Source organism: Chamaea fasciata, unplaced genomic scaffold (assembly GCF_029207755.1).
Source record: "Chamaea fasciata isolate MVZ Bird 193981 ecotype frontalis unplaced genomic scaffold, bChaFas1.0.hap1 SCAF_9, whole genome shotgun sequence".
In the NCBI taxonomy this organism is placed as follows: domain Eukaryota; kingdom Metazoa; phylum Chordata; class Aves; order Passeriformes; family Sylviidae; genus Chamaea; species Chamaea fasciata.
The window spans coordinates 21,043,879-21,068,433 of record NW_027094094.1 but is presented as its reverse complement, the minus strand read 5'-3'; the positions used below and the strand labels follow the sequence as shown (position 1 = coordinate 21,068,433).

Genomic DNA, 24,555 nt, shown 5'->3' with positions numbered 1-24,555 from the left:
ACAGACAACTAAATGGTTCAGAAGACAGTAGTCAAAACTGAATATGGGAAGAAGAGCTGGATGGCAGAAATGCCCTCCTACATTTGTGTGGAGGCTAAAAGACCTACCAAACAAAAAGCCACAAATATGTAAGAATGGTCCTTTAGGAAGTCTGCAAAGACCACAAGAAAAAGCAAAGGGAAGCCAGGAGGTGGCCATCAGGCTCTGCCTGTTGGTCAGCTCCGTGGAAATGTGCATCTCCATGATTACTCAGGCCTTTTCCACACATATATCTTAAGTGCAATCCAGCAAATACGTGCACTATGAAGATTTCTGGGGTATGCCACATAGCCTTATTCTTTTAAATTTTAAAAAATTATCAAAAATTATTATTCAAAACTCCAAAACAAGTGGTCAGTATTCTTTGACAAAGTCAAAACCACTCAAAAAAGTGGCCAAGTCAATTTGGCTTCAATCTATGATGAGTCTAAATTCCTTTTTCACTTAGTTCAAGAACTGAAATCAGCAAGTCCAATAAAACTCTATTTGAATAATTTTCTGTGACATCAGGTAACCATAAGCAGAACTAATACTGTAAAAATAATTTATGTTTTAATAATCTTCAGAGCTAGCTCCTGTTCTGGGCAAACACACAGTGGTAAAACCACGGTTTCTCTTTTAGTAGCGCTGTGGGCTTCCTATTCTTCACGTTATAATATTCAGTGCAAAGTAAAGAGAGACACATGATCTTATGTTCACTTCAGCTCCTCCTCTACTGTAACTATATGAATAAGACAATTTTTATCAGTCATTCTCTGCATTTTTAATGTTTAAGACAAAAGTACTCTAGAAACAAAATGAAGACATTAAATACAATGGACTCAATCACTCTGACCTCGAATAACGCCCTCTTAGAAGAAAATAAGACAGCTTTCCTACATACATAAACAGATATACCTACTGGGGTTTTTTTCTTAATTGGCACACGAAAAACATGGGTCTTGGAAAAAATAGAGGAAATAAGATTTACCCTAACCTGTATGCAATGTTCTTAAATAATATGTCATTTTACTACTTTTGAAAACGTTAGTTAAGAAACAAAATTGATAAAAAGAAAAGTAAAAACTGCATGCCACTGTTGTAGTTTTTCACTGAGCTACCAATAACACACACTGAGAAAGACTGGTGTTGAAAAATTACTGCCTGCTAAAATGGATTTAGTACAAACCAGAATGCATAGCAAAAAAGAAAATTGATCGCTACGTACAGAGTGCTATAAATGAACACAGGGCTTTACAGATAAACACTAACAGGGTTCCTTCCCCTTAAGAGCATATAATTGAACTTAAATGGGATACTCTGAATGACAATTAAGGATTGTGAAAATGAGCAGAGACATTGTTATTGCAAAGATGGATATAGAAAGAAACAACAGAGACTTGCATACTCCCCGCTTGATTTCCTGCAAAAGCCGTAATTTACACACTGCTATTGTTCTGAAGGCTGTAAGGATTAGTCCAAAGGAAAGAATACATACCTGCAATTTAAAGGGGAGCAACTGACTATTAGAATGATCAGGTTTGATATTTCTTTTATTAATACAGAACACTAACAGAAAAGACAAGAATTCTATAATCGATGCTGTTCACTGCCTAAAGTATGGCGTTCTTTTTCATCCCAGAACAAATGAACATGGTTACAGCAAGCATTTTGTTCACCCTCTGGTTGTGGTGGAACAGACTGAAAGCTGCTTGACACAGCCAAGGAGATCAATATAGATGAGAAGACAAATGACCACCAGCTGTGTAGAGCATCACATCACAAATGCAATACACAAAACCCAGAAGAGAACAATCAGAAATAAATGACGTGAAGTAGGAAACGGTCAAAAGATAATTTTAGTACAGTTCTTTTGAGGGTCCTGAGGCAGTTCATAGATTAACTCACAGAATGAAACTATATGTGAACCTTTAGAAGTAAATAGGACAGCTGGGGATAGTCCTCTGTCACTGGCAACAATGTAAAATTAAAAAGAAAATATCAAGTGCCAGATGAGGTCATAGGCACTCTAAAAGACAAGCTAAGAACATTTTAATGCAAATACTGCAGTTGAGAAAAATCAAGTAGATACTTTTTATAGTTTTAGTAACATAAAGCTAGTCCCTATTCCAGAATCCATGCCGAATGTACCAGCACACAAAGAACTGAGAAGATGATCAGAGACTTTCTAATAAATTACATAAAAAGGGATAAAGTCAAAGTTTTCTTCAAGAGTTAGATCCTAGACTGGGAAGAAAACTTTGAGAGAGCAGATGGCCTGCTTGCTACTACACATCATCACCACTGAAGAAAAAAGCCCAAATACCCCAAGACAGGAGAAAGGTAAAGCATAGGTAAGTGTAGAACCATCAAACCAACAACAGGCCTGAGCACTCAAGTAAAGTCTTTTGGAAAGTACTTGAATAAAAGCTGCTTTGGGAGTTGTTTAGGGTTCATCGCTTTGTTTGGGTTTTTTTGACAAACGGGGAGAAAACTTGAAATAAGTGCCGAGAAGAGAAATTATGACACAGTAACAGAAAATAGTCCTTTCCCAGGAAAATCAAATTAATTTACAAGCTAATGTTTAGGTACCTACAGAGACAAAAGGAGATGTATAAGTATCTGAAAATTTTTCAGACAAATAATAAAGTATTCTTAACCATTCATTAAGATGCTGAGTTTCAAATATTGTTCCTTGACACAAGGGGAAAACCTATTTTTAAACGTCCTAATTTCTTACCCATGAGATCTGAGAAAAGGTGTCCACCCACATGAAACAATATCACAGCACAGAAGAACAATCCAACCACCAAAAAGGAAAAAGAACACTGCTGTAGGATCATCCAAAAATCTGCAGAGGTGTCACTTATGACGCAGAAGGGGAAAATTAAGGTGAAAGTTACGTATACCATTATAAAACTTTGTTAATAGATCTTTCTTTAATTGTGTGCAGATTTTCACACTTTAACTTTTCTTCCTAATAGCCAAAAGAAAAGTATTGCAAATTTTTTCATCTGGAAATGGAAAATAGATACGTATGAAGAAAACAAAAAATCATCAATAGTTATCCTAAAGATAAAGTCAGCTACAAACAGGATTCCATATTTAATCTGGCCCAACTAAGGAACATCTGAAAGGGGTGGCAAGGAACAAACCCCCAAAAGCTAATGCTTTTGCAGTACACCTTGATAAGCATTTATTCTGCTAGTGATAGCTCATCTGTTAGAACTTCTGGTTTAGTAACTAGGAATTAAACACCATGAGAGTCACATTTAACTCTACAGATGGGCAAAAGAAAGCTGTAAAGCAGAAGCAAGTATGCATTACTGAAACATGACACTACAAGCAGCAAGAGTAATGCTCCCATCTTGTGTAACACCGTAACAGTCAGTGCAGCATCTAAACATCAAATCTCACTTCTGCAGTTGCTGTAAGTCTTTGCATCTAACATAGGTCCTGAAATAATATAAAACTTGAGGAAAAGATGGAGTGCTATTTTAACAGGATTTGCAATAACCCATATTATACATAATAGAACGTAGATATTTAAGAAGTAGGGGCTTAGAGGTGTCACTATACCAATATTATTATTCATGTATTTCAGAGAGGAAAACTGCATTCGGTCTGTGATTCCAGATTGTCTTATTTCACCACAGAATTTCAACCATAACCTGAAATATTTCCTTCAATGTAGAACTGCAGTGTACCACTTTAAAAAAAAAATTGAAGCAGGTATGACCAACTTCTTTTGATAAAACGCAGTGACAGGTAGGTAGAAATTTGTGGATTAAAAACCAGTTAATACACAAGAGTGATGAAAGCAATGCTGGCATTTGCAATGTTTTTGTTTATATTTGTTTCTTTTTGAAAAGAAAATTTGAAATATGAGCAAGTTTTCAGTGAGTTTTACACAGAAAAATTGAAGAGAACACAATACTTCTGCTAGAAGCAAATCACTGAGACAAAGAACCGCATTTAAATTAACCACTGAGAACAATATACATATTTAGAGGGATCGTTATTGAAATGTCAATTCCTTATGCTATTTAAACACGCAATAAAAGCAGGCTAAACATTTCAGCTTCATTCATAGAATCTGTTTTACAGCATGCTACATAAAGTGAATCTAAATCTATCTCTTAATTGTAGCAGATGCAAAATTAGTGAGGGCTTATCCTTTGGTTATTACAGGACGGCACTCACGTCCATAAATACTGGCTTCAAGTGACAGCTGTATTATGCAAAATCCTCAGTTGTAAGAATCCTGATAGAAGCCTCACTGGTTTTATGGGGTAATAAAATGCAAGTCACTCCAGTGGAACCATTAGAAGAAAAATTTTAATACGTCATTAACACTACCTCATAAACTAAATAGTTGATTTGAAAAGGGTATGAGGTAAACAGCTCACATTTCCTGCTGGACAATTTACACCTACGAATGCTGTAGTACAGTATTTCTACTTTTTAAAAGGTGACTTTGCTCCTGTCCTTATGCCACACACACTGTATTGGAGGGACTTCTCAGGAAATTTAATTTCTAGAAATAATGTAACACCCAGCATTGGACAAGTGCTGAATTTCCCTGTAGTAGCTGTATCACTGATGATAATACTCCATAGGGCTGTGTAGAAGTGGAAACACTTCTACACTGTGTTTTCCATCTGAAGCTCAACAGGATGCTGCTGTAATATGATTTTCTGTAAGCATACTTGCCAGTACACATTGTATCAGTACGTATGTATAAAGCTTATACAGGTTTATAATACCATTAGGTTTAAAAATACACTTGTTTCCCCCACTAAGTATAACTATCTTCCTCTTTTTTTACTATTTCCCAACAGTTTTTCAAGTTACCTATAAAACTCTTACAATTAAGTGGGAAATATATTTTTTGTGAGATTTTTTAATGTTTTAAATAAAAACAGAATAAATTCTCTTGCATGGCCTAATTAAAAAAACTCTTTAAAATAAGGTATTCGCCATATTTCTGCACAAACATCCAGACACAAAGACAGGAAAGCCTGCCTGCTGCATGCATACACGTACACACAAAGAAGGCCAGAAGTTCCATTTGGACTTCTGAATTTTGAAGTACCTCCAATACTTTTAAAATTGTTTACTGAATGTAAGAGCTCGCTCAATGCAGTGAGCTGGAGAACTAATTTATAACATCCATGTACTTGTTCAGTGCTGCTTCTGAATCTCTATTCCTGCTAACGTGCAGCTCTTCATTTGTATTGTGGCTATTTTAGTGCACTGTTTCAGCTAGGAAAGGGTTAATCACTTTAAATCATCTTTCCAGCTGGATATCACAGACTTTTCACCTTCCCCATTAAAAAAAGTGTATTCCACACCCATTTAATACATACTGGTAAATATGTACTAAATCTGCAACTCTTTCTCTATTTGTCAGTATTAATGTTGAGTTTCATACATGGGAAAAAAATCCTATTAATAACTACAACTCCTAAAAACAAGCAAAAAACCAAAACAGCTTTATAGTGATGGAGAAAGTGTTCCATTCAACATATATCTTTTAATTTTTCTGTTCCAGACCCCACCGTTTCGCAATTCTCGCCATTAATACAGATGATTATGGTAACTTAAAATATTTTTCCATCTTGCAATTAAGAAACTATTAAATACTGGGACATGTTAATAACTCTCTCTCATTACCACATTAGAAATCATTATTGTCACCACACAGTATAATGTAATGCTGGATTAATATAGTGGAAAATTGCTAATCATATAATAACATTTCAATGTTTTTATTACATTAGCAAAACTGATTAAGAATAAAGTGCAAATAATAAAGAAGACAATTTTACAAGCAAGGAGAAAATTACAAGCAAAATGACAGCCCTGAGAAGGCTGCCATACCCAATAATATAAATATCAATTATGTTATGCTTCTGGCTAGAATTTAAAATACTTCAGAGTTGCTGATACACTGCACTTTTAGAAATTAAATCTATTCTTCTCTGTCTTAAATAAAACTAAAAACTGTTATGGCCTTTTCTAATTGCAATGGAATTTGCAACCAAATGGGAATTATTTTAATGGTTGGAAACCATCTACAATTTTAACTCCTGTTAAATTGTACATATTTTTAAGCACTACATTACAGCAAGAAAGTTAGCAGATAATTTCAAGTTTTGGCTAGAAAATAACCACGTAATTTTAATAGTTCCCTGTAGCATACTCAGATACTACACTTTTGACTAGCATGCATGAAATAGAAAACGCCAACAGGATCCCATTTTTGTTAACATCCAAGTAGTTTTTTCCTAAGAACTTTCAAGCAACCACAAACACTACTTTTAATTTAAAACATCCTTTTTGTAGCATGCAAGTTCCAAAAAGCGTGATGAAATATGAGATTACAACACAAATGCTTTTGCTTTTTATCAGGCTTCATCTTGAATACTCTTTCAAAGTATGAAAGATTTATTACAAATGGATTCATTAGTTATTTAAATATTCTCAACAGTGCATATTGCTTCAAAAGCAGTTAACAGCATATATTCAGATGCTTCTGCAATTTCTTTTGAAATAAAGAATGCAAAACAATCGTAACAACTTTTACTAATTCTAGCAAGTCTACTGTAATGCAGTTCACAGACTTGTGAAATGAATTTGAACTTATCTGAATTAAGTATAATTAATCTGACTTAACCTAAATGTAACTTTAACATTTAAAGATAACAAGACTTTAGACTTTTATTCATTTCAGTGAAGATGTTCTTAGAGTATTAAAAAGAAGAAAACACTGCCAAGTGTTTCACTTTCTATCTCTCAGACAATAATACCAACCCAATGAAAGTGAAATTTTTATATCCCCTTGCTTCCAGTCTCTCTGCTAGATTCATATTAAATGACACTTCACCGTGTACCCTCAGTCTCTGAGTCCAGATGGTTTTTGGCACTCAGCTGCTGTTAGAAGTCAACTCAAGCTCCATGGAATGCCAATAGCCACTGTGTATTGTTCCCTGTTGTTAAACACCCTCTCTTCTCACATGGTTTTAAATTAGAGAAGAAAGTGGATCATGAATCCAACAGACTGAGAATTTCATTTAATTGTGCAGAAGGGTATCTTTGTTTGACAAGACTCTTGTCAAGACTGCTCATGATAAAAATGCATCTCCTCATCAGAGACAGACCTGAGGACATCCAAGAGTTTTGCAGTAGATCATCTAATTAGGGTGTTGAGAAATGGCAAAGGACATTCTGAATAAGGGTTTCCTGTATTCCAGTGACTGCGGGGACTACTTCACTATTCCTTGGACTGATAACTGTTTGTCATAGAACAGTTTAGGTTGGAAGGGACCCTTAAAGGTCATCTAGTCCAACCCCCCTGTCCAGACACATCTTGAAGTAAATCAGGTTACCCACATCCCTGTCCAACTTGACCTTAAATGTTCCCAGGAATGGGGCACCCACCACCCAGAGTTTCATTCCATCTTTCTAAAAATTTTCTTCCTTATATCTACTCTAAATCTGCCACCTTTTAGTTTAAACACATTATTCCCTGTCCAATCACTACAAGGCCTAAAAAGTTTGTCCCCTCTTTCTTGCAAGCCTCCTTTAAGTACTCTGAAAGACCACAGTAAGTTCTCCATGGTGCCTCCTCTTCTGCAGACTGAACAAACCCATCTCTCTCAGCCCTTCCTCACAGCAGAGGTCTTCCTCCCTCTGACCATCTTCATGGCCCTCCTCTGGATGCAGCAGCCAAGGTGGGGCCTCACAAGAGCAGAGGGGCAAAATCACCTCCCTCAACCTGATGGCCATGCTGCTTTTGATGGAGCGCAGGGTGCTGTTGGCTTTCTGGGCTGCAAGTGCACATTGTCAGCTCACGTCCAATATTTCTTTATACTTCTATCAATTCTATCTTCCATCAATTTCTTTCTCATCCTATCAGATTTGGCTCAGTCGGCTCTTAAAAAGCTGGCTCTTGAAAACCTTTTGGCATTTCACAGGAAGGAAAAAGTATTCGCTGACAAAGGCATAGCTGAGAGCGTGAAGTGTCACTAAACACCAGTGAAACTTCCTTTTCTGACAGTGGAAAATAAAAAGCTTCTCTATATTTTATTTCTTAAACTCACAGAGATACTGGTCTACCTCTAGTAAATACCATAAATACCGGAAATACCAGGTATTTCCAGGTGTGAATACATTCATGATTCCTGCATCCAGCTGGGAAATCCGATGTTTTATACTGCTAGGAAACCCCGAGAAATGCAGAGGGAGGAGTAATGGGATTAGAGTACTCTGTAGAATTAAATCCTGGATGTGACAGTTTCTAAGTTCCCAACTTTGAAGATCCATTCTTGCAATGCCCAAATGAAAAAGACTGAGATACAGAAAGACCTACCTAAAATCTCAAAAAAGGGCTTTCGAAGTAAAACTAACTTCAAAATTAACTGCTATTATTCGCTAGATGATATTTTAAATTTTATGTTCCATTTCATTTTCCAAGTGAGATATTTAAATACTCACCTCTCCTTCATTTCAGTTTTATCACCATGCTGGTTCAACACTCCTTTAAGAAAAAAACCCCCAAAGTTCCAGAACTGAAAAAACTTACCCTAACATTAATTATATTAAGTTATATTGCACTAGCGGAAGTGCAGTATCTGCAGACTAAGATTACCTCCCTCATGAAAGACTGGAGAAATGCAATTAAATCCACATCTTATCAAGGTGGCTCATATTTTGGCATGAGGTTTTTACAGTTTATTCATTTTTATCTGAAGTACAATCCCAAAACAAAGGTCTTCTGAAGAATGAGGTGATACTTCCTGAAACTCACAGAAACAAGGGAAGACTTGGTAGCAGGTACCTAGCAACTCATTTATTCTTACAAAATAGATCTGTAAACCAAACATTTTCTATTTATTCAGATAAAAACAAGTACTTAAATTATTGATATAATACATTTTTTGTGTCCTGAAAAAAATCCTTTTTTATTTGTCTCAGTGGAAATTTAAGAGTGTCTACAGATTCTGCCTTGTTGTAATTCAAAAGCTCTGTTTCAAAACCAGCTTACCCATATAATCATCAATATATCACTGTTTTCAAATTAGAGGTTTAATTGATCCCTAAATTATTTTGTCATATAGAAGATGGGGCTTTCAACTTACACAAAGAAAATATTATACCATAAAAAGCCCAACACCCAAACAAGTTGGAACAGGCATTAAAAGCCTGAGTTTACCAACAGAAGCAAAGGTATTCTAGCAGGATTCCTCACCTTAACTGCATGGTGTCTAGGTAATGCACTACATGCCACAAAGAAGATCAATAAGAGATATGAAATTGTTACAACACCGAGAAACACACACTGCACTGAGGACAGCAAGTCGGTACACACTGAAAAGCTGTTACTTGTGCTTGCAGGATATTTGATTTCCTATTAAAGAAACTTCAACAGTCTTGAAAGTGAAGAAAGCAACATGTTTGAACAAAAACATCCATTTGTTTTGTTTCATTATCTAAAAAACCTAAACATATGAGTATATGCAAGTTAAGCTGCTACTATGATTAAACAATTCTGCTCTAGTACCACAGATAATGACAGTAAGGAGAAAGCTGAGCCCAGGCACATTTTTGAGAAATTTTACAGCATTATGGATCAATCCCAACTGTACATCTTTTCATTTCTAAGTTGTTATAGGAAGTGTTTGAAAGAGCGGTTATTTCTACAGACAAGCTGACTTTCCTCATCTAGTACTTCCACTCCTGCAATCACGTTCATGGGAAATTGACGGGTGCACATGCAACCTAATATACTGAAAGACAGATAGAGAATGAGACTCTAAAAGGTCAAAGAGAAAGTAGGTGAAATAAAATTGCCTGGCAGCATTCTACCAAGCCATGCTCCACTTCCCCAGGAACAAATACTTTTACCTTCTAGCCCGATCACCGAACTAAACATTTCTAAAGGTAGAACAACAAAAACCAAATGGCAACAAACCCCAAACAAACTAAACCCAAAAGTCTTTTCTTTTTTACATTCCCCTTAGCTGCCTTTCAGTCCAGTCTGGACACTTTACTATGTTTATCTTGCTTTTTTCTTGCATCTGTACTTATTTTACTCTGTTAGAAATCATTAAATAAAAATGGTTGTTATCATAAATAGTTAATAGTGAATAGTTACCTGGAAATAATGAATAGTTACCTGAATTTCAGTTACCACTGAATGCTTACAGGTGGTTTAGAAGATCTGAGGTCATAAATTTTCCTTGCAAGAAAATTTCTGGGGGCTGATCATCAGAAAAAAGTCTGAGCCATATTTCAAAATGATACAAAATTCTCATAAAATATATTGCTTTAAACTGACTTGCCTTGTTTGGCCTCTGTTAGGAAGGATACATTAGAGTTTATACCTATAAATGACTTCCTTCTAACTCTAAATTTGATTAGTTATTTTCAGATTTATTTCCAGTTGTAATTTTTAATGTTCCCCTGTTTCTGCAGAGGACAGCCATCATGGGAGAGGTAGAGCAGTAAGCTTTGATATTTGGCACCATGCTCTGTAGCCAGTTTCAGTATGTGATAGTGTGCAAAACTGCAGCTTAGAACTGAAACCTTCAGCTGAACCCTAAGTTGCCATGTTCTGGAGCAGAAAGCATTATTTTAAGCCTTAGGTCTTTTCCATGTATATGATCATTAGAGTAACAAGCGTGCAAGTCTCAAATGCAAGATCTGTATGTCACAGTAACAGCACAGACTTGTAGACAATAAAAAGCAAATTTTAAAAGCTCAGTCCTAGACTGAAGATCTTCAGCTGCACATGACTTTTAACAAAGTGCAATATTTGAAGCACTAACTTCTAGCAAAGGTTTCATCTTTCCACTGGTACCAGTCCTACACTAAGTTCAGTCCAAATACATTGATTTTCATTTATGTTCATATTCTTCAGAAGCCTTTGATGCTCCCTGCACTGACTTAAAGGAAATAAACAATTATTTCATGTCTGCATACTGGCAATATTCGATAACCTCCTGGGGTTTCATGTGAGTTCAAACTACCACGGAGAAGAAGACAGAAGTCTGAAAGACTCTGTACAAGACAGCTCATGCAACAAAGATGCCACTTCCCATAATATGGAATTACCAAACTTACTGCTGCTGACAGCAGCAGCAGCAGCATTTGGATCCCTGAGCTGTAAGACAAACAAATAATGAACATGACTGTGGAAAAGTTGTTTCCATCTCTTATTTCTCCTCTGATTATAACCCTAATATTAGCTCTGTTAAAATTAAAGCTTACCTACATCCAAAGCCAAACTAATGAAAGGGCCAAGTGGAATAGCTCCACAAGAATGGCACAAGATGGGCATTTTTTTGGAATTGTCTTTCAATCTAAAACAAATTGCTCAGAAGTGAAAAGCTATCATTCAATGAGAAGGATACAGAAGCATCAAGTGTTTTTCTTTTAAATCTTCCCTTACATCTAAATTATATTGTATGCTACATATATGAAGAAAAAAAAAAGAAAAAAAAAAAGGAAAAAAAAAGCACTCTCCTTGAAAGAGATGCAAATATCCACACTTCAAACATACCTCTGTAGTACAGGCTGGATCCTATGTCTGGCCACAACATTCCCCAGCATACTCCAAAACCAAAGCAAAAAGAAACAATTTGGAACTGTTGATAAGGTACTCTTTTCATAAGGACAGTGGAGACTGCTGCTTGTTGACAGAATAAGCAGCACCTGACAAATCTGTACTAACGAAATACCCAATACTATTCAAAGAGCCATCAGCTCTTTCCTAAGCAAATCATCAAAATAAAAAGAAAACTTTCTAGTAATGACAGCTTGCCACTGCAGTCTGGGTCCCACTGTTGTAAGAGGAGAGGTATTTCTACTTTCCTGACAATAACCTGGAGTGGCTCCCTTGGAAAAAGGGATGCTCCCTTCTTCAGATGAACAAGGGACGATTACAGACTCCTAAGAGGTACAGTGAGCTTCTATTAGAGAACAAATCCAAAGAAAACACTTGCAGAGATCTCAGGGCGAAGAGGAAATTGCATAGAATTTGGTGTCAGAAGCCATTTCAAGCCCCTAGACTACAAAGCAAAACCATCAAAAAAGCCCTATTAAGAACAGAACAGGGTGGGATTTATTTTAAAACTTTTTTATTTTAGCTGCCTCACCCATACGATTTTAAATTATAGCTTTTGAACTTGGAATATTTCGGGTGTTGTTTGTATGCCCACAACAAAAAAAGGCATGGAAAGAGATCACGGAGAGTGGAAGAGGTCACCTCTTATTAAGCCAGACATTATAAAAGAGAACTTCAATGTCAGTGGTCAGAGAGTAGTTCAGAGCATGAGTTATAAAAAAAAGTTTTTGTCTTTTTTGTGTCTTTGATGGAACAGATTTATATTTTAATAGGCAAAAGCCTGCTTTCAGCTGACTAAAACCATCCTAAAAACTAGACACTTTTCATGATGCTATTAAATAAGAAAAATCTGACAAGAACCCAGTTCAAATAACAGCCATATTCTTCCCCTCCTTCTAAACCTTCTAGAAAAGAAGAAAGAATAATTAAAACTCATCTTGATATGACTAACAAAATAGTTTATTAATATGTCTCAAAGAATGGACAGGAAAACTTACAAGATAAAAAAAATTCCAAGAGTAAAAAAAACCGAGAGAACCCAAAATGCCAATTCACTCCATCACGCTGCCATTTAAAAACAATGATTTCACACATGATATTGCTTGCTTGACTTGGACCACACTCAACTGCTACACCTAAACATGGGTAATAAAGCATGCCATGCCATCTTCCATTCTGTAAGGGAAGCTGCTTTGGAATTTAAATATTAATCTTTAAATTGATTCTAAAATTAAACTTGGCCACAATATTTAACAAAAACAAACCTGGATGTCAAGCTTGTGCCAACTCACTAATTGCTCCATAGAGCTTCCTTTATTTGCAAGAAAAATATTAGGCTATTGACAGACGGGTCTCTTGGAAATATAGCTTCTGATGACCAGCTCACATTTACCTATTCCTGTAAGTATCTTAATTCTCAGTATCTTCAAATCTTTGAACTGTATATAAGAGTTAAATAAAATACCATAAAAAAATATCTCACAGACAGAAGCCTGTTTTTTTTTTTTTTCTATTTGCATATATATTCTGAATTTTTGTGTACAGCTCAGATTTTAAAACAGAAACCTGCTTTATTTTTAGCAGGGCAGCTTTGAGTCATCTAGTCTAAAATTCTAAGACAGTTAGATTGTCACAGAAAATCACACTTAGTCTACTTCACAGCAGCATTCCCAGCATAAAGCTCAAATTTACATTATGTATGTAAATTTAAAAACTGTCATTGCTACAGTTTTTTAAATCATGTTAGTTCTTCTGAAAAAATTATATGTGTCATACCTAAAGCCATTATCCAACCATACCAGAAACAGGGTAGCAGAAAGAGAATTTTTTCCTTTGATTCCTGCCAACTTGTTCTTATTTGTGATCCACCAGTTTCAGCTCATTCTAGACCTCTGGATCCTAGAACATGCTTAGTGGAAAATAAGGCATTCAGGTTCTGACAGCATTACTGCAAAGAATTTTAGAAGTAGGTACATCTTCATCAATAGTGATGGTAAAATTTGATAAGTTGCCAGTTTAGAGGGCCATGGACCAGCTTGTAAAAAAAAAAATCAAAAAGGTTATGAACCTAACTAAATAGGCAGACAAATGCTTATTTGAGAATAATTTTTTTGGTAGAAAACCAAGACTTTTAATGTATTGTAAAGCATATAATTGTTTTAAAAATGCTACCAATGATACAATTAAGTGTTAGATATAATGTTTTATTTCTGCAGTGTTAATTTCTTTGCATTTTGTGTATTTCCAGTCAATAAAGTTTTAAAAGTAATAGTCGAAAAAAACTTCACAGTGACTTAAATAGGCAGTCCCTAAAGACTTAATCATGTGTTACTATCTCATGTCATTTATAAAATGGGAGTAGGGCAGATCATTACAAGCAGCAGCCGTTAGCAACTGTTCACAGCAATTTTAAAAGGTAATGCGTGTCACCATGTTATCAAGGCATGTGCATTTCACACATGATAACCATTACCAAAATTAATTTGGAGATCAGTTACTGTAATTAGCTTATGCTGAATCTTGGACTACCTCACAATTATCTTTAGGTATATTCATAAGATGAGGATGCAATAATCTGAGATCCAATTCCCTCTCACAGAAGCGCAGACATAGCTGGACACCAGTGAATGATCCAGCTGGATTTCTGTGCATCCCCTAGGGAGGAGGAGCAGATTTCCTGGGTTCTCAGCTCCGTGACCAGCTCTGACTTTTGAGAAGGAACAGATTTCCACAGGAGAGTTTAGTGGTGTTTAACCAGCAGCCTACCTATCTCTTGCCCTCACTGCAGGAACAATTCACTGGCTCATGACGTATCTACTGAGCTACCAGAGGTGACAGCCTGGTAAATTAAAAGAAACCAGCACCTATGCTCTCTCAGTATTCCAGCCCGCAGGTTGCAGCAATTCAGCAGCTGTTACAGAATAAGCTGACCCGTTTTGAGATCATAGATGAGAACTGCTGAGGCCACACAAAAGTTAGCTCTCTTCATCTATCACATCCACTGTAGTTTCTATTTGTACAAAATGTATTTTAAAAACTTCAAAAACGAATACTCACAATGTTAAACATTAATGTCAGCAAGTTTCATTTTTCATTTAATAATCATCTACTGTAAACTATGGAATTAATCTACAGTCATGCAGAATTTATTCCACATAAAATGCATGAAAAAGGCAGAAAATCCTAGCTAATCTTAAGAGTTCCAGTGAGCTCTCAAAAGCAGTTTTTAAAAACCAAAATCCATGTATTTTATTTGCAAACTAAGAATATGAGATCACTGATTTCAGGTGTAGTTTTAAAAGACAAGCTAAGCAACTTAATTGATCCTACAGCTCACTTATACCACTACAATGACAATAAAATAAAGACATGCTCTTAGGGTTTACAAATAAGTGTCAACACATTAATGCTAACCATTGGCAGAACAAGAGTAAATAATTCCCTTGAATTAGTTTATTTGTCAGACTGTAATGTCATGAAGAAACTCAGTATAATTGGGTGCAGTCATTTCACTTTGGTAGTATCACTGAACTTCACTCCGCTTACACAGACAGGCATGTAATATAAAGTATGCCTTCTATAAGTAAATATCATTCAATTCCACCAAGTCTGCATCTAACTCCTAAAGAAGCTTTAGTTAATCAGAGTAGTCTTCTCATAAGAAAAATGGAAAAAATAAAACTGTGTAGAAGCAAACAAGTTCAGTACTTCAGCCATTGTTCAGTTGGTCCTACACAGTTGGTCCCGTGAGGATGAAGGAAGAGTGAAAGAGATCCTCAGGAACAGGATTTTGCATAGCAAGGAGAAGGATGCAGAATGCAGCTGTTATACATAAAGGACTCTTCCTCACTCACAAGAAAAAAAAAAAACCTCAGTTAAAAGCAGAACACATGCATGGCACTTGAAATGAGTAACTGCCAGCTTTCAGTACTCTATGGGTACAATATAACAAGAAACTACGTGGAGCTGCTGCGTACGTTTTTGTGCTTTAACAAATTCAGATTATACAAGAGCCATATTTTTCCCCTTCAGATCCTGTGACCATTCCCAACATGTCAAATGGAACCCCAGCATATATCTGGTACATTTTCTACTACAGTTGAGACAGTAACAGGCCTAATCCATCCAAATATGATTTTGCAGCAAGAAAAATAAAACTGTGAAAAACTCAATGCATATCAATGAGATCAAATTTTACAAAAGGTTTGTTTTGTATGTTGTTTTTTTTTTGAAGACCAGACACATACACACCAGTAGCAGGATAACCTACAGGGCTACTCTTACGGGTCAGGGTGTAAATGAACTGCTAATGGAGGAGTCCTAGGATTAGACTCCCCTACTGGGAATTCATTGCATTATCCCATATCCTTTCTTTGAACAAAGTAGCACATAACGCCAGTCACCGCAAAAGCCACTGAATTACAGTCTGAGGATGTGATTGACAATTTGTCCCTTTGAAATCATGCTCAGGATCCTAAAAAAAGCACTGCTGTACCTCCTCACAAATCAGTCCTTATCTCTGTGCACTGTTAAAAAGTTTAAGTAAATTCTTGTATCAAATTTCTCTTCTGATAAACCACTATTACCTCCATCATATCTGTAAGAAAGAGAAAGGTATACTAACTTATTATTACAGGTCTACAATGTAAGGTAGCAGTAATCAGAAGTAGAAAAGCGGACATACATCCTCTTGGACTGAGCACCAATCATTGAAGGAGAGGAAAGAATAGTTTTAGGCAACAAACCTCTGGATATATCTAAAAAACGTGTAAGGAACTTATACCAATATTTTTAAACTTTCTGAGGGAAGCACAAGATCTCCAGGAATAGTATATTATAAAACCTGCATGGAGTTCTTAGCTAACGGCAAGATTGTCAGTGTTTGTGTTTAGGGGGGGAAAAAAATGCATACTTCCAAAAAGAAGCATTCCAGAGACGCGCAGAAAACCTCTGTAACTTGGCATTTCAGATTTCCAGGGCAATTAACTCCCCACTGTATCACATCACTTAACAGTAATTAATTGCTAAAGATGTAGTTATGTAACTTCTTGAGCTGCTAAGGATAAAACAGCTCCCGAGCTCCTAAGGCTTGAGTGGCACGCCAAATTAATATCAGTGAAGCACAGGGATTTACCCTCTCTTCTGAGATTGCCAAATCATGCACTCATTCCCCTTCCAGTGTCAACTAATGGGAGAAAGTCAAATAAACGTCAGTCCAGCCATCAGCCCACTGCTGCATGGAAAGCTTTATGGGGCAAAAGGCTCTGTGAAAGTCCCACTGTCATTCTGCACACAAAAACGTTGGAGGGTTCATGTCACGGTACCTTTGGAACCATGTCCCCTTACTGTGGGGCTTACTGATACTTCCTGATTTTTGCTTCTTCAGGAGAAATCCCAGCCTGCATTAATTACTGCGTTACCTAGAAACAGCTTATTTTTCAGGATAAGCATAAATTAGGGAATGTGCCAATTAATATCACTCATATAGCAAGTCTTATGAATTAAAGGTGGCCTTGGCTCAGGGAAAAACACAATCAAGAACCAATGAAGTTTGAATCCCCTCATTCAGGTGGACATTAGCTTAGAGACAGAGTCTAAATTCCTTTGTTGCTTTTGAAAAATCTGAAAAAGTTTTTGCAACTTCAAAGCATGATGTTAACATAGCTGAAGAGGCATATAAGCTGAGTCAAGCAGCAGGCAGCTGAATTGCACACCCAGAAAGAACCAACTGCCACCATTTATATAGTGCCTTCTGATTCCATGTGGGTGACTGATGTTTGATTACTCCAGAATATGGAAACAGTTTCTAATCATTTAAATAAATTACAATTTTGGATGGAGGACCAGAGGCTGCATATGTACACTGAAGCTCACTCAAACACAGCGAAGAAGAGAGAGTTTCAAGGTTCTATCTGAATGGATTTAGCAGGAATGTATTGGTACAACTCCTTTTCTGTTTTCCTAAAATATGTCACATCCAGAATGACTTTAAAGATGGTCTTCCTACAATGCTATTGATATTGCTGGCCAGGAACAAGACCTGAAAAAGCAAGTGAATATGGTTCTGGTACATCAGAAAGACAGGTCCATGGGACATGCAGTGAACCACTCAATTCCATGCCAAAGTGATGCACATAAGGACGTTTGTCTTGTAATACTTAACTGTTACCATCTGTCTCATAACAAAGTCTGTTGTCAAACTGACAACGGTGTAACTTGAACTACCTCTTTTTCCAGAGAACAGATTTAAGGACCTGGCATTGCAGAATCTGAAAAACTGTCACAGGCTCTTCGGACCTTCGTTTTCTGACCATCCTGATATCTGCTGAAGTTATAATTCCAGGTCTGTAAATATACACAGAGTTGTACACAGCTATTCTCAGTGTACAGAAAAAAAGCCTCACTATTAGCAACCTCAAAAAGTCAGGTCTTCCGGTGCACTGCTGCATCTTTCATCATCTGATCCACAGCCACATAAACAACGGATGGGCTTCCTTCACAAGCACAAAGAAAGCTTGACAACTTCCCAGCTTTGTAATCTGGGGGGAAATTTGCTTACATTTTTGCAGAGTTTGTCATTAGGATAAAAAGGTTTAGTTGCTTTTTTTTGAACTGTCCACATAGCTCTGAATAAGGCTTTGAAAATCATCTTAGCTACAGCTGAGTAAAAGGCCTGGAAATTTTCTCTAGAACGTTCCAAAAAAATCTAGGCAGCTCTCAAATGTTACAAAATTTCTCTGACATCTGTACTGATCAGTTTAGGCATTACACCAGTTTCCCAAGCTACATGTTTTAATTCTGATGAGGAAAGGCTGTCTGCTCTTTAAGAAGCAGGGCCACATCCCTGTGATGTTCAACACAGACTGATTCCTAAACACACATGAATGACAGGATGCACTTGGGAGAAGAAGTAGCTCAGGAAACTGATGTCACTGGCATGTGGTAGTGTCTGCGGTGACACTATCAACAGGACATCATCTCTGCCATACCGGGAATAGCCACTGCTGTATTTCCAGAGAGACAAACTTAAATGACTGTTTTTGTCAGCTCTGAGGAATGTTTTGCTACTTCTTCAGCAAGTACACGTCTCATTGATTAGGACTGGTCACACAGAGCATTTAGGACAGGAGTTTAAGAAGTCCATTTAAATTTTAGTAAGGTATAAATAAGAAAAAAACCAGCTGTAAGTCGCAGCTCTTTGTCTGGTTTGTCTTCTTTCACATGGAACAGGTTTAAGAAGCAGGTATATGCACTTGCAGGACAGCACATGGTGCTAACAGAAGACCACACCGAGAACGCTACCCCAGCACGGCAGAAACATGTGAGACCTGGCATAGAAAGAAGCACACACCTCAGGATTTTTTTCCGAAAAGAGGCAATTACCCCTAGGTTTATTAAACCATACCAAACAAAAAATGGTTTAGAGACCTTTTTTGTACATTTTCTCAAAAGCTGGATTAAACCACTGTAAATATTGGAAACACATGTCTGACGGAGCCACCAGGCCCATATGAGCAGAGCTGCTCAAGGAATGAAAATGAAGCTGCTTAAGGAATATCAAGTGTATGGCCAAAACTAACTCTGAGGAATTTAACATTTTGGTCCAAATGGTTCAGAAAGCACAAAACCTCGTCTCTGAGCAAAAAAAATTGACCTATTTCCTTTTGGTCAACAGAAAGATACAGAGCTAAACGTTCTTTGCTTCACTAAGTAGGGGGAAAAAGTTGTTTAGGGGACTCGCTTGCACTTTCTTGGAGTGATAGTCCAGAAGCAGTTCTTGCAGAAAGCTATTCGTTGTATAAGTGATTTCCAGGATACAATTAAGCAGAACATTTCTAGTCAATGGTATGATTGATTTAATAAAAAATTACAGTTCCTGCAAAGTTGCATCAACATGAAAAAATTGAGAGAGTGCTCAGGGTGACCCCTTTGATAGCCTTTCCATTATCTCCTTGCCAGTTATGCATGTTCAATACATTCTGAGGCCTGCTCCTGAGCCAAGTCTTGCTTCCTGCTATGCCTCAGTCTAATCTACTGCAGAGAAGTAATCCAGAAATTCTCACAACTGAGGAAAAGATTACATTCATTAGTTATATGCTCATTTACACAGAATGATAGGAGAGTGAGGAAGAAATCACTAAAGGACTGATGGATCCCTGTGTTATGGATCTTGTAGATTACATTCAGTAAGCACTGTTGAGCCAAGGGTACTTCTTGGCAAATAGGTATAAACTTCATTTTAAAAGCAAGGAATCAGTTGCAATGAAGCTATTCAGATGTTTACAAGATTACAGCTCATACTGTTTATAAAATACAGTTCTTCATAGAAAAATTCTTCAAGTATTCTTCATAGATAAATTTTTAACCTTACATATTATTTTTAATGCATGATTAAGCATGAGGTGACCCAGTTGACAGATGTGTTTAATATAAATCCAAGGTTTAGCTAATTACTCACAAAACAAGTAGTAAAAATTTAAAATACTTCTAAGCCTTTAGAGCATACCACTTTTTTTAAACAAGCACGAATCTTTTCATTTTTCAAACCTAAATTCTCAAACTTATGAGTTCATTAGAATGCTACAACTCACAATCCCTTTAGATTAACAGAACAAGTTAATCGTAATGGAAGAATAAAAATTTGGATTAAATTACAAGCCCTTGAAATAGAGGCTGATATTCAAAAAAGTGCCATACTTCCCTAACATGAAATCAAAAGTCCAACATAATTTAGTGTATTATTTTCTCTTAATGTTATCCCTCATTTAAAAATCATTCCAGCTGACACTTTATTAAGAGTAAACAAAGACATACCCTAGTTTAAAGCTAAACTTCTTTAAAGTATCTTATGACAGGATGTAGTGCCAAAAATGTCGTGCAGCTCCAAAATTGAAAGGTTACAATTAGATGGCAAGAAGTAACGCAGAAAGAAAAAGGGAGTTATGATGATTTTCTGAGGTGTGATTATCCACACATTACTGTAAATTCCCAAGAGTATCTATATGAAAGCTTCCCAAAAACTCTATTTTACTTTTTCCCTTTACCTGCCAGTCCTAGCAGATCAAGTTGAAATGTGTCAAGCTACATTCTTCCAAGCTTACATTGCATCAGCAGTAATAAAATTTGTGTAATGAGAATTTCACAATTCTACCAAGGATGAATTAACAACAGAATACAGGACTCCCTAGCTGCTAAGTTATATCCACAGCAATACTAGAATTGCTAGAATAAAAATAAGCTGTTAAGAAATAGGACAAAAACCAAGAGAACCCATTCTGAGGAAGAAGATTGTGGCATTCTTTGTACATACTTCCAGAAAAACAAGAAATGTGCTGTTTGTTGCCAAGTTCGAGTAGTTTAAAATCCAAGTTATAAAATTCTATCAAGTTAAACTTGCAATCCAGCACTTGTGTTACAAAGATAAAACTTCAAAGACTATTTCTTGCAGTTCTAACCTCAGCACTCCAAAAGCAAAAGAAACGCCGATAAAAATCATGTGGATACAGCCTGGTCAGCAATACTCGCCCTCTCTGCACGTGTAAGCTATTTGCTTTACATACTTTAAAGTCATGAGCCCTATTAAAAGACTCAGAATTTTTTTTTTTTCCTTTGCAAATCTATGTCTATTGTTAGATGGGCACAGGCTTAAATAAAATTACGGAAGGAAGCCGAGTAGTAGTAAAACATTGTCTCTACGAATCTGAATTCAGTTTGTTGGCGGAACCCTAAAACAATACATTATTTATGAACTGCATGCAGTTACACATATGCATATTTTAAAGATTTAATATAATGGATCCAATCATTTGGAGAGATTGCAAGAGCTCAGATTAAAGCAAGATGTCACATTTCATATTAGATATAAAGCCAAAATTTAATGAGACAAGTAAAGGTCAGAGAAGCACACTGCAGTTTCAATTCGATATCCCTACACTTCTTCTTCTTAAGCATGCATCACAACTTCAAACATACAGCAAAATGAAAAGTTAGTATAAAAGGATGACTCTAATGCCAAGCAAACAGGAAAGCTAAACTTTGGTTTCTATTGCAGAAACTAAAGGATTGTAATTCAGTCATTGTCTTTAATCCTCATTTTCCAAAGTATTATCAAACAATTTTTAGTGACTGATGCCTGATCAATTGAAACTTGATCCTGCAAAGTTATCAACATGTCTTATTGATGGGTTAAGAAGAAAAAGAAATAAAATTAACCCAACAACTGTGTCTAACAGTTATGTAGCACCTTTAGGAGCACACTACCTGCATTTTTACTGATTATCTGGATTCCATCTGTTTTCTGTATTGTACTGCAGTCAGGAAAGCCCTTTGTTATTCCTTTTACCCTCTTCTTATTCTTTACATTCTGTCTCTAGTTTTGCACCGAGTACTGAAGTCTCAAACAAAAAGATATTTTGATAAGACTTTTCTTTAAGGCTTTATAAGTACCCAAGCTGTCATAGTTAGCCATCTTTGTTTTGCAGGTGAACAAATTTACATGCAAGAAGGATTAGAGTTGGCAAGGAAAGCAGATTGGTAAAGGACATACAAGAACGGGACAGTGAGGGAATACAGAATCAGAGCAACACTGGGATTTTTTATACTGGTTTTCTCTTTCCATATTACTGAAATTTTCTCTCAATTTTTTACTTTCTCTCACATTCTGTCTCCACTTTCTTCACTTCTTTTTGTCACTATTACTCTCCTGATATGAATTAGTATTTCCAAAGCTTAATTTGCTGTTAATTTAATCTCATTAAGGAATGACTGAACTGTTGTCTCATTTATTTTATCTTTTCCATTTTTATGCCTGCTACTGTCATTTCTGGAATATATCAATTACTTCCCCCCCTGCCCCCTTTCATATCATGAGTCAAGCCATGATAATAATGATTCCCTAACTCTTTCCAGGACCAGTTCAAACAACTTTAATATTCCAGAAAACCTGACCATAAAGAGCTTTAGTACTGCCCTCAATACTTTTACATTGTTCTTGGTACTCCCTTTCACCATTTGCAGGTATTTTTAAGAAATATTATTGTACTTATAAAAATGCTTATATAACACACTTTTAAAGAGTGTGGTGTTTCTGCCCCTTTGTCATTTATCTTCCATCCTGTCAATGTTTACTCCAACAGTCCTCTGTATTTCTTCTGCAACAGAAGAATTTTTCCTTTGTTCTTTTCTTTCCTTTTACAGAGCTTTCCCTCTAATGTATGATGTGACTCTGCTTCCACATTTCATTTTGTGGAAATATGTCTTCTCCGTTGTACATTAGAAGCATTTCTACCAAAAAAAACCAAAAAAAAACCAAAAAAACCAAACTTTTCTATTGTCCCTCGTACGTCCAGACCTTTCTCTTTTTCTGACCCTGTCCACATAATGTCTGCTTTGGGCAGTCAACAGGGCCAACCTCCAGCTTTCTGATTTTCACGGTGCTCTCCAACTATTGTTCAGTCCTTCAGAGTGCCACACACTCTCCTTCTGCTCTGCTGCAAGACAACATTGAAAAAATACCAAGATTCCCTTTCATACCTTACCAGCCAAATTCCTCCTTCACGGCTGCACTTCACATCTTTCCTTTCTGTTAACACGCTGGAAAAAAACCCATAAAATCTAACTCTGCTCTTCACAGCTTAACTGCAATTCTGGTTAATTCTTCATAAACTTCTAAAATCTTTGCTTCCTTTATAGTTGATGCTGCTTTAAATTTTAGCTCCAAACCCCATGATTTAAGCTTCATTTTCTTCCCAGTTTTCTTCATAATTCAGAACTTCTTCCTATTACCTCTTTCTGTGATTACCATCTCGGATTTTTCACACATGGCAAATACAGTATTTCTAAGACTTTTTTTCTTTAAGAAGTTGGCTTACCCTGCTCAGAAACAGAGAGCATTTCTTGAGTAAATGACGCTACCTTTGCAGGTACAAAGGAAATACCCAAAATATATGAGCACATGTACCAGATGATGATGTGCTCACACACCATGAGCAGATGATCACCAGATGATCACCAAACACCATGCAAGCAAGCATCTGACAGGTTCATGTTCCCTTTTTAAACACATTATATACTCTAAAGTTTCTCCACTCATTGCCTTCGGGTATTTTTGTTTCAACATAGTGCTGGTTTTCTGACCCTTAGAGAGGGTCTATCTATCTGAAACAAACAATTCCATAACCTTGAGCTGCCTCCTAAGTTCTTCCTTTTTTTTAAACCGATCATTTTTTCAGTTGCACTTTTCCTATTACACTCCTTAGTAATATACTCTTCCCACTCAGAACTCAACTTTTAAAAAAGCAATTTGCCAGACTTCAGGGCCCATTTGTTCATTTCCAACCACTCCACTCAGATGCATTTCATTCTTCCAAGGATGCCTTTCTTTAACTTGTCATTACTTCTCACCAACTTTTAAACAGTTGGAGAAAACTCTTTTAGGTTTTATCTCTCATTTTATAGCACACTTTTTCAAGCATTTCCCATAATGTTGAGAAATTAATAAGAGCTGTATTCTTAGGATATCTTCCCCACATCTTCTCACACAGAATCCACATTCACTCCAAGTGTGGCTACCTTGACACTCTGAACTTACTTATTGGTCCCTTACTTGTCAGTCGCTGGATAAGCTTCCTGAAGTAGTGTTTATTTCTCCCATTACTCTCAATGAATTAATACATATTTAAGTTGACTCTCTCTAAGGTTACTTACACACTCATTCTCTTCAATAAGCCAATGAATATTGCTGCAAAAACTCTTCCAGAATTTCTGATTTAAATTTTGGTTTACATTTCAACTACTTGTTTTCTATCCTTGCACTTCTCTTTCTTTTGCTAAAGCTTACAGAATAACAGCTTCTTTCAAGATTTCCAGAATTCACTTTCTTTTCTCTCCCTCACTCTCCCATCTCTCTT

At 36.4% G+C, this 24,555-nt stretch overlaps 1 protein-coding gene across 2 annotated transcripts in view; it reads right to left on the bottom strand.

The window, feature by feature from the left end:
• The window catches only part of ADK (adenosine kinase), a 273,191-nt gene that overhangs the window by 175,341 nt on the left and 73,295 nt on the right, over nucleotides 1–24,555 (bottom strand). The window lies entirely within an intron of this gene.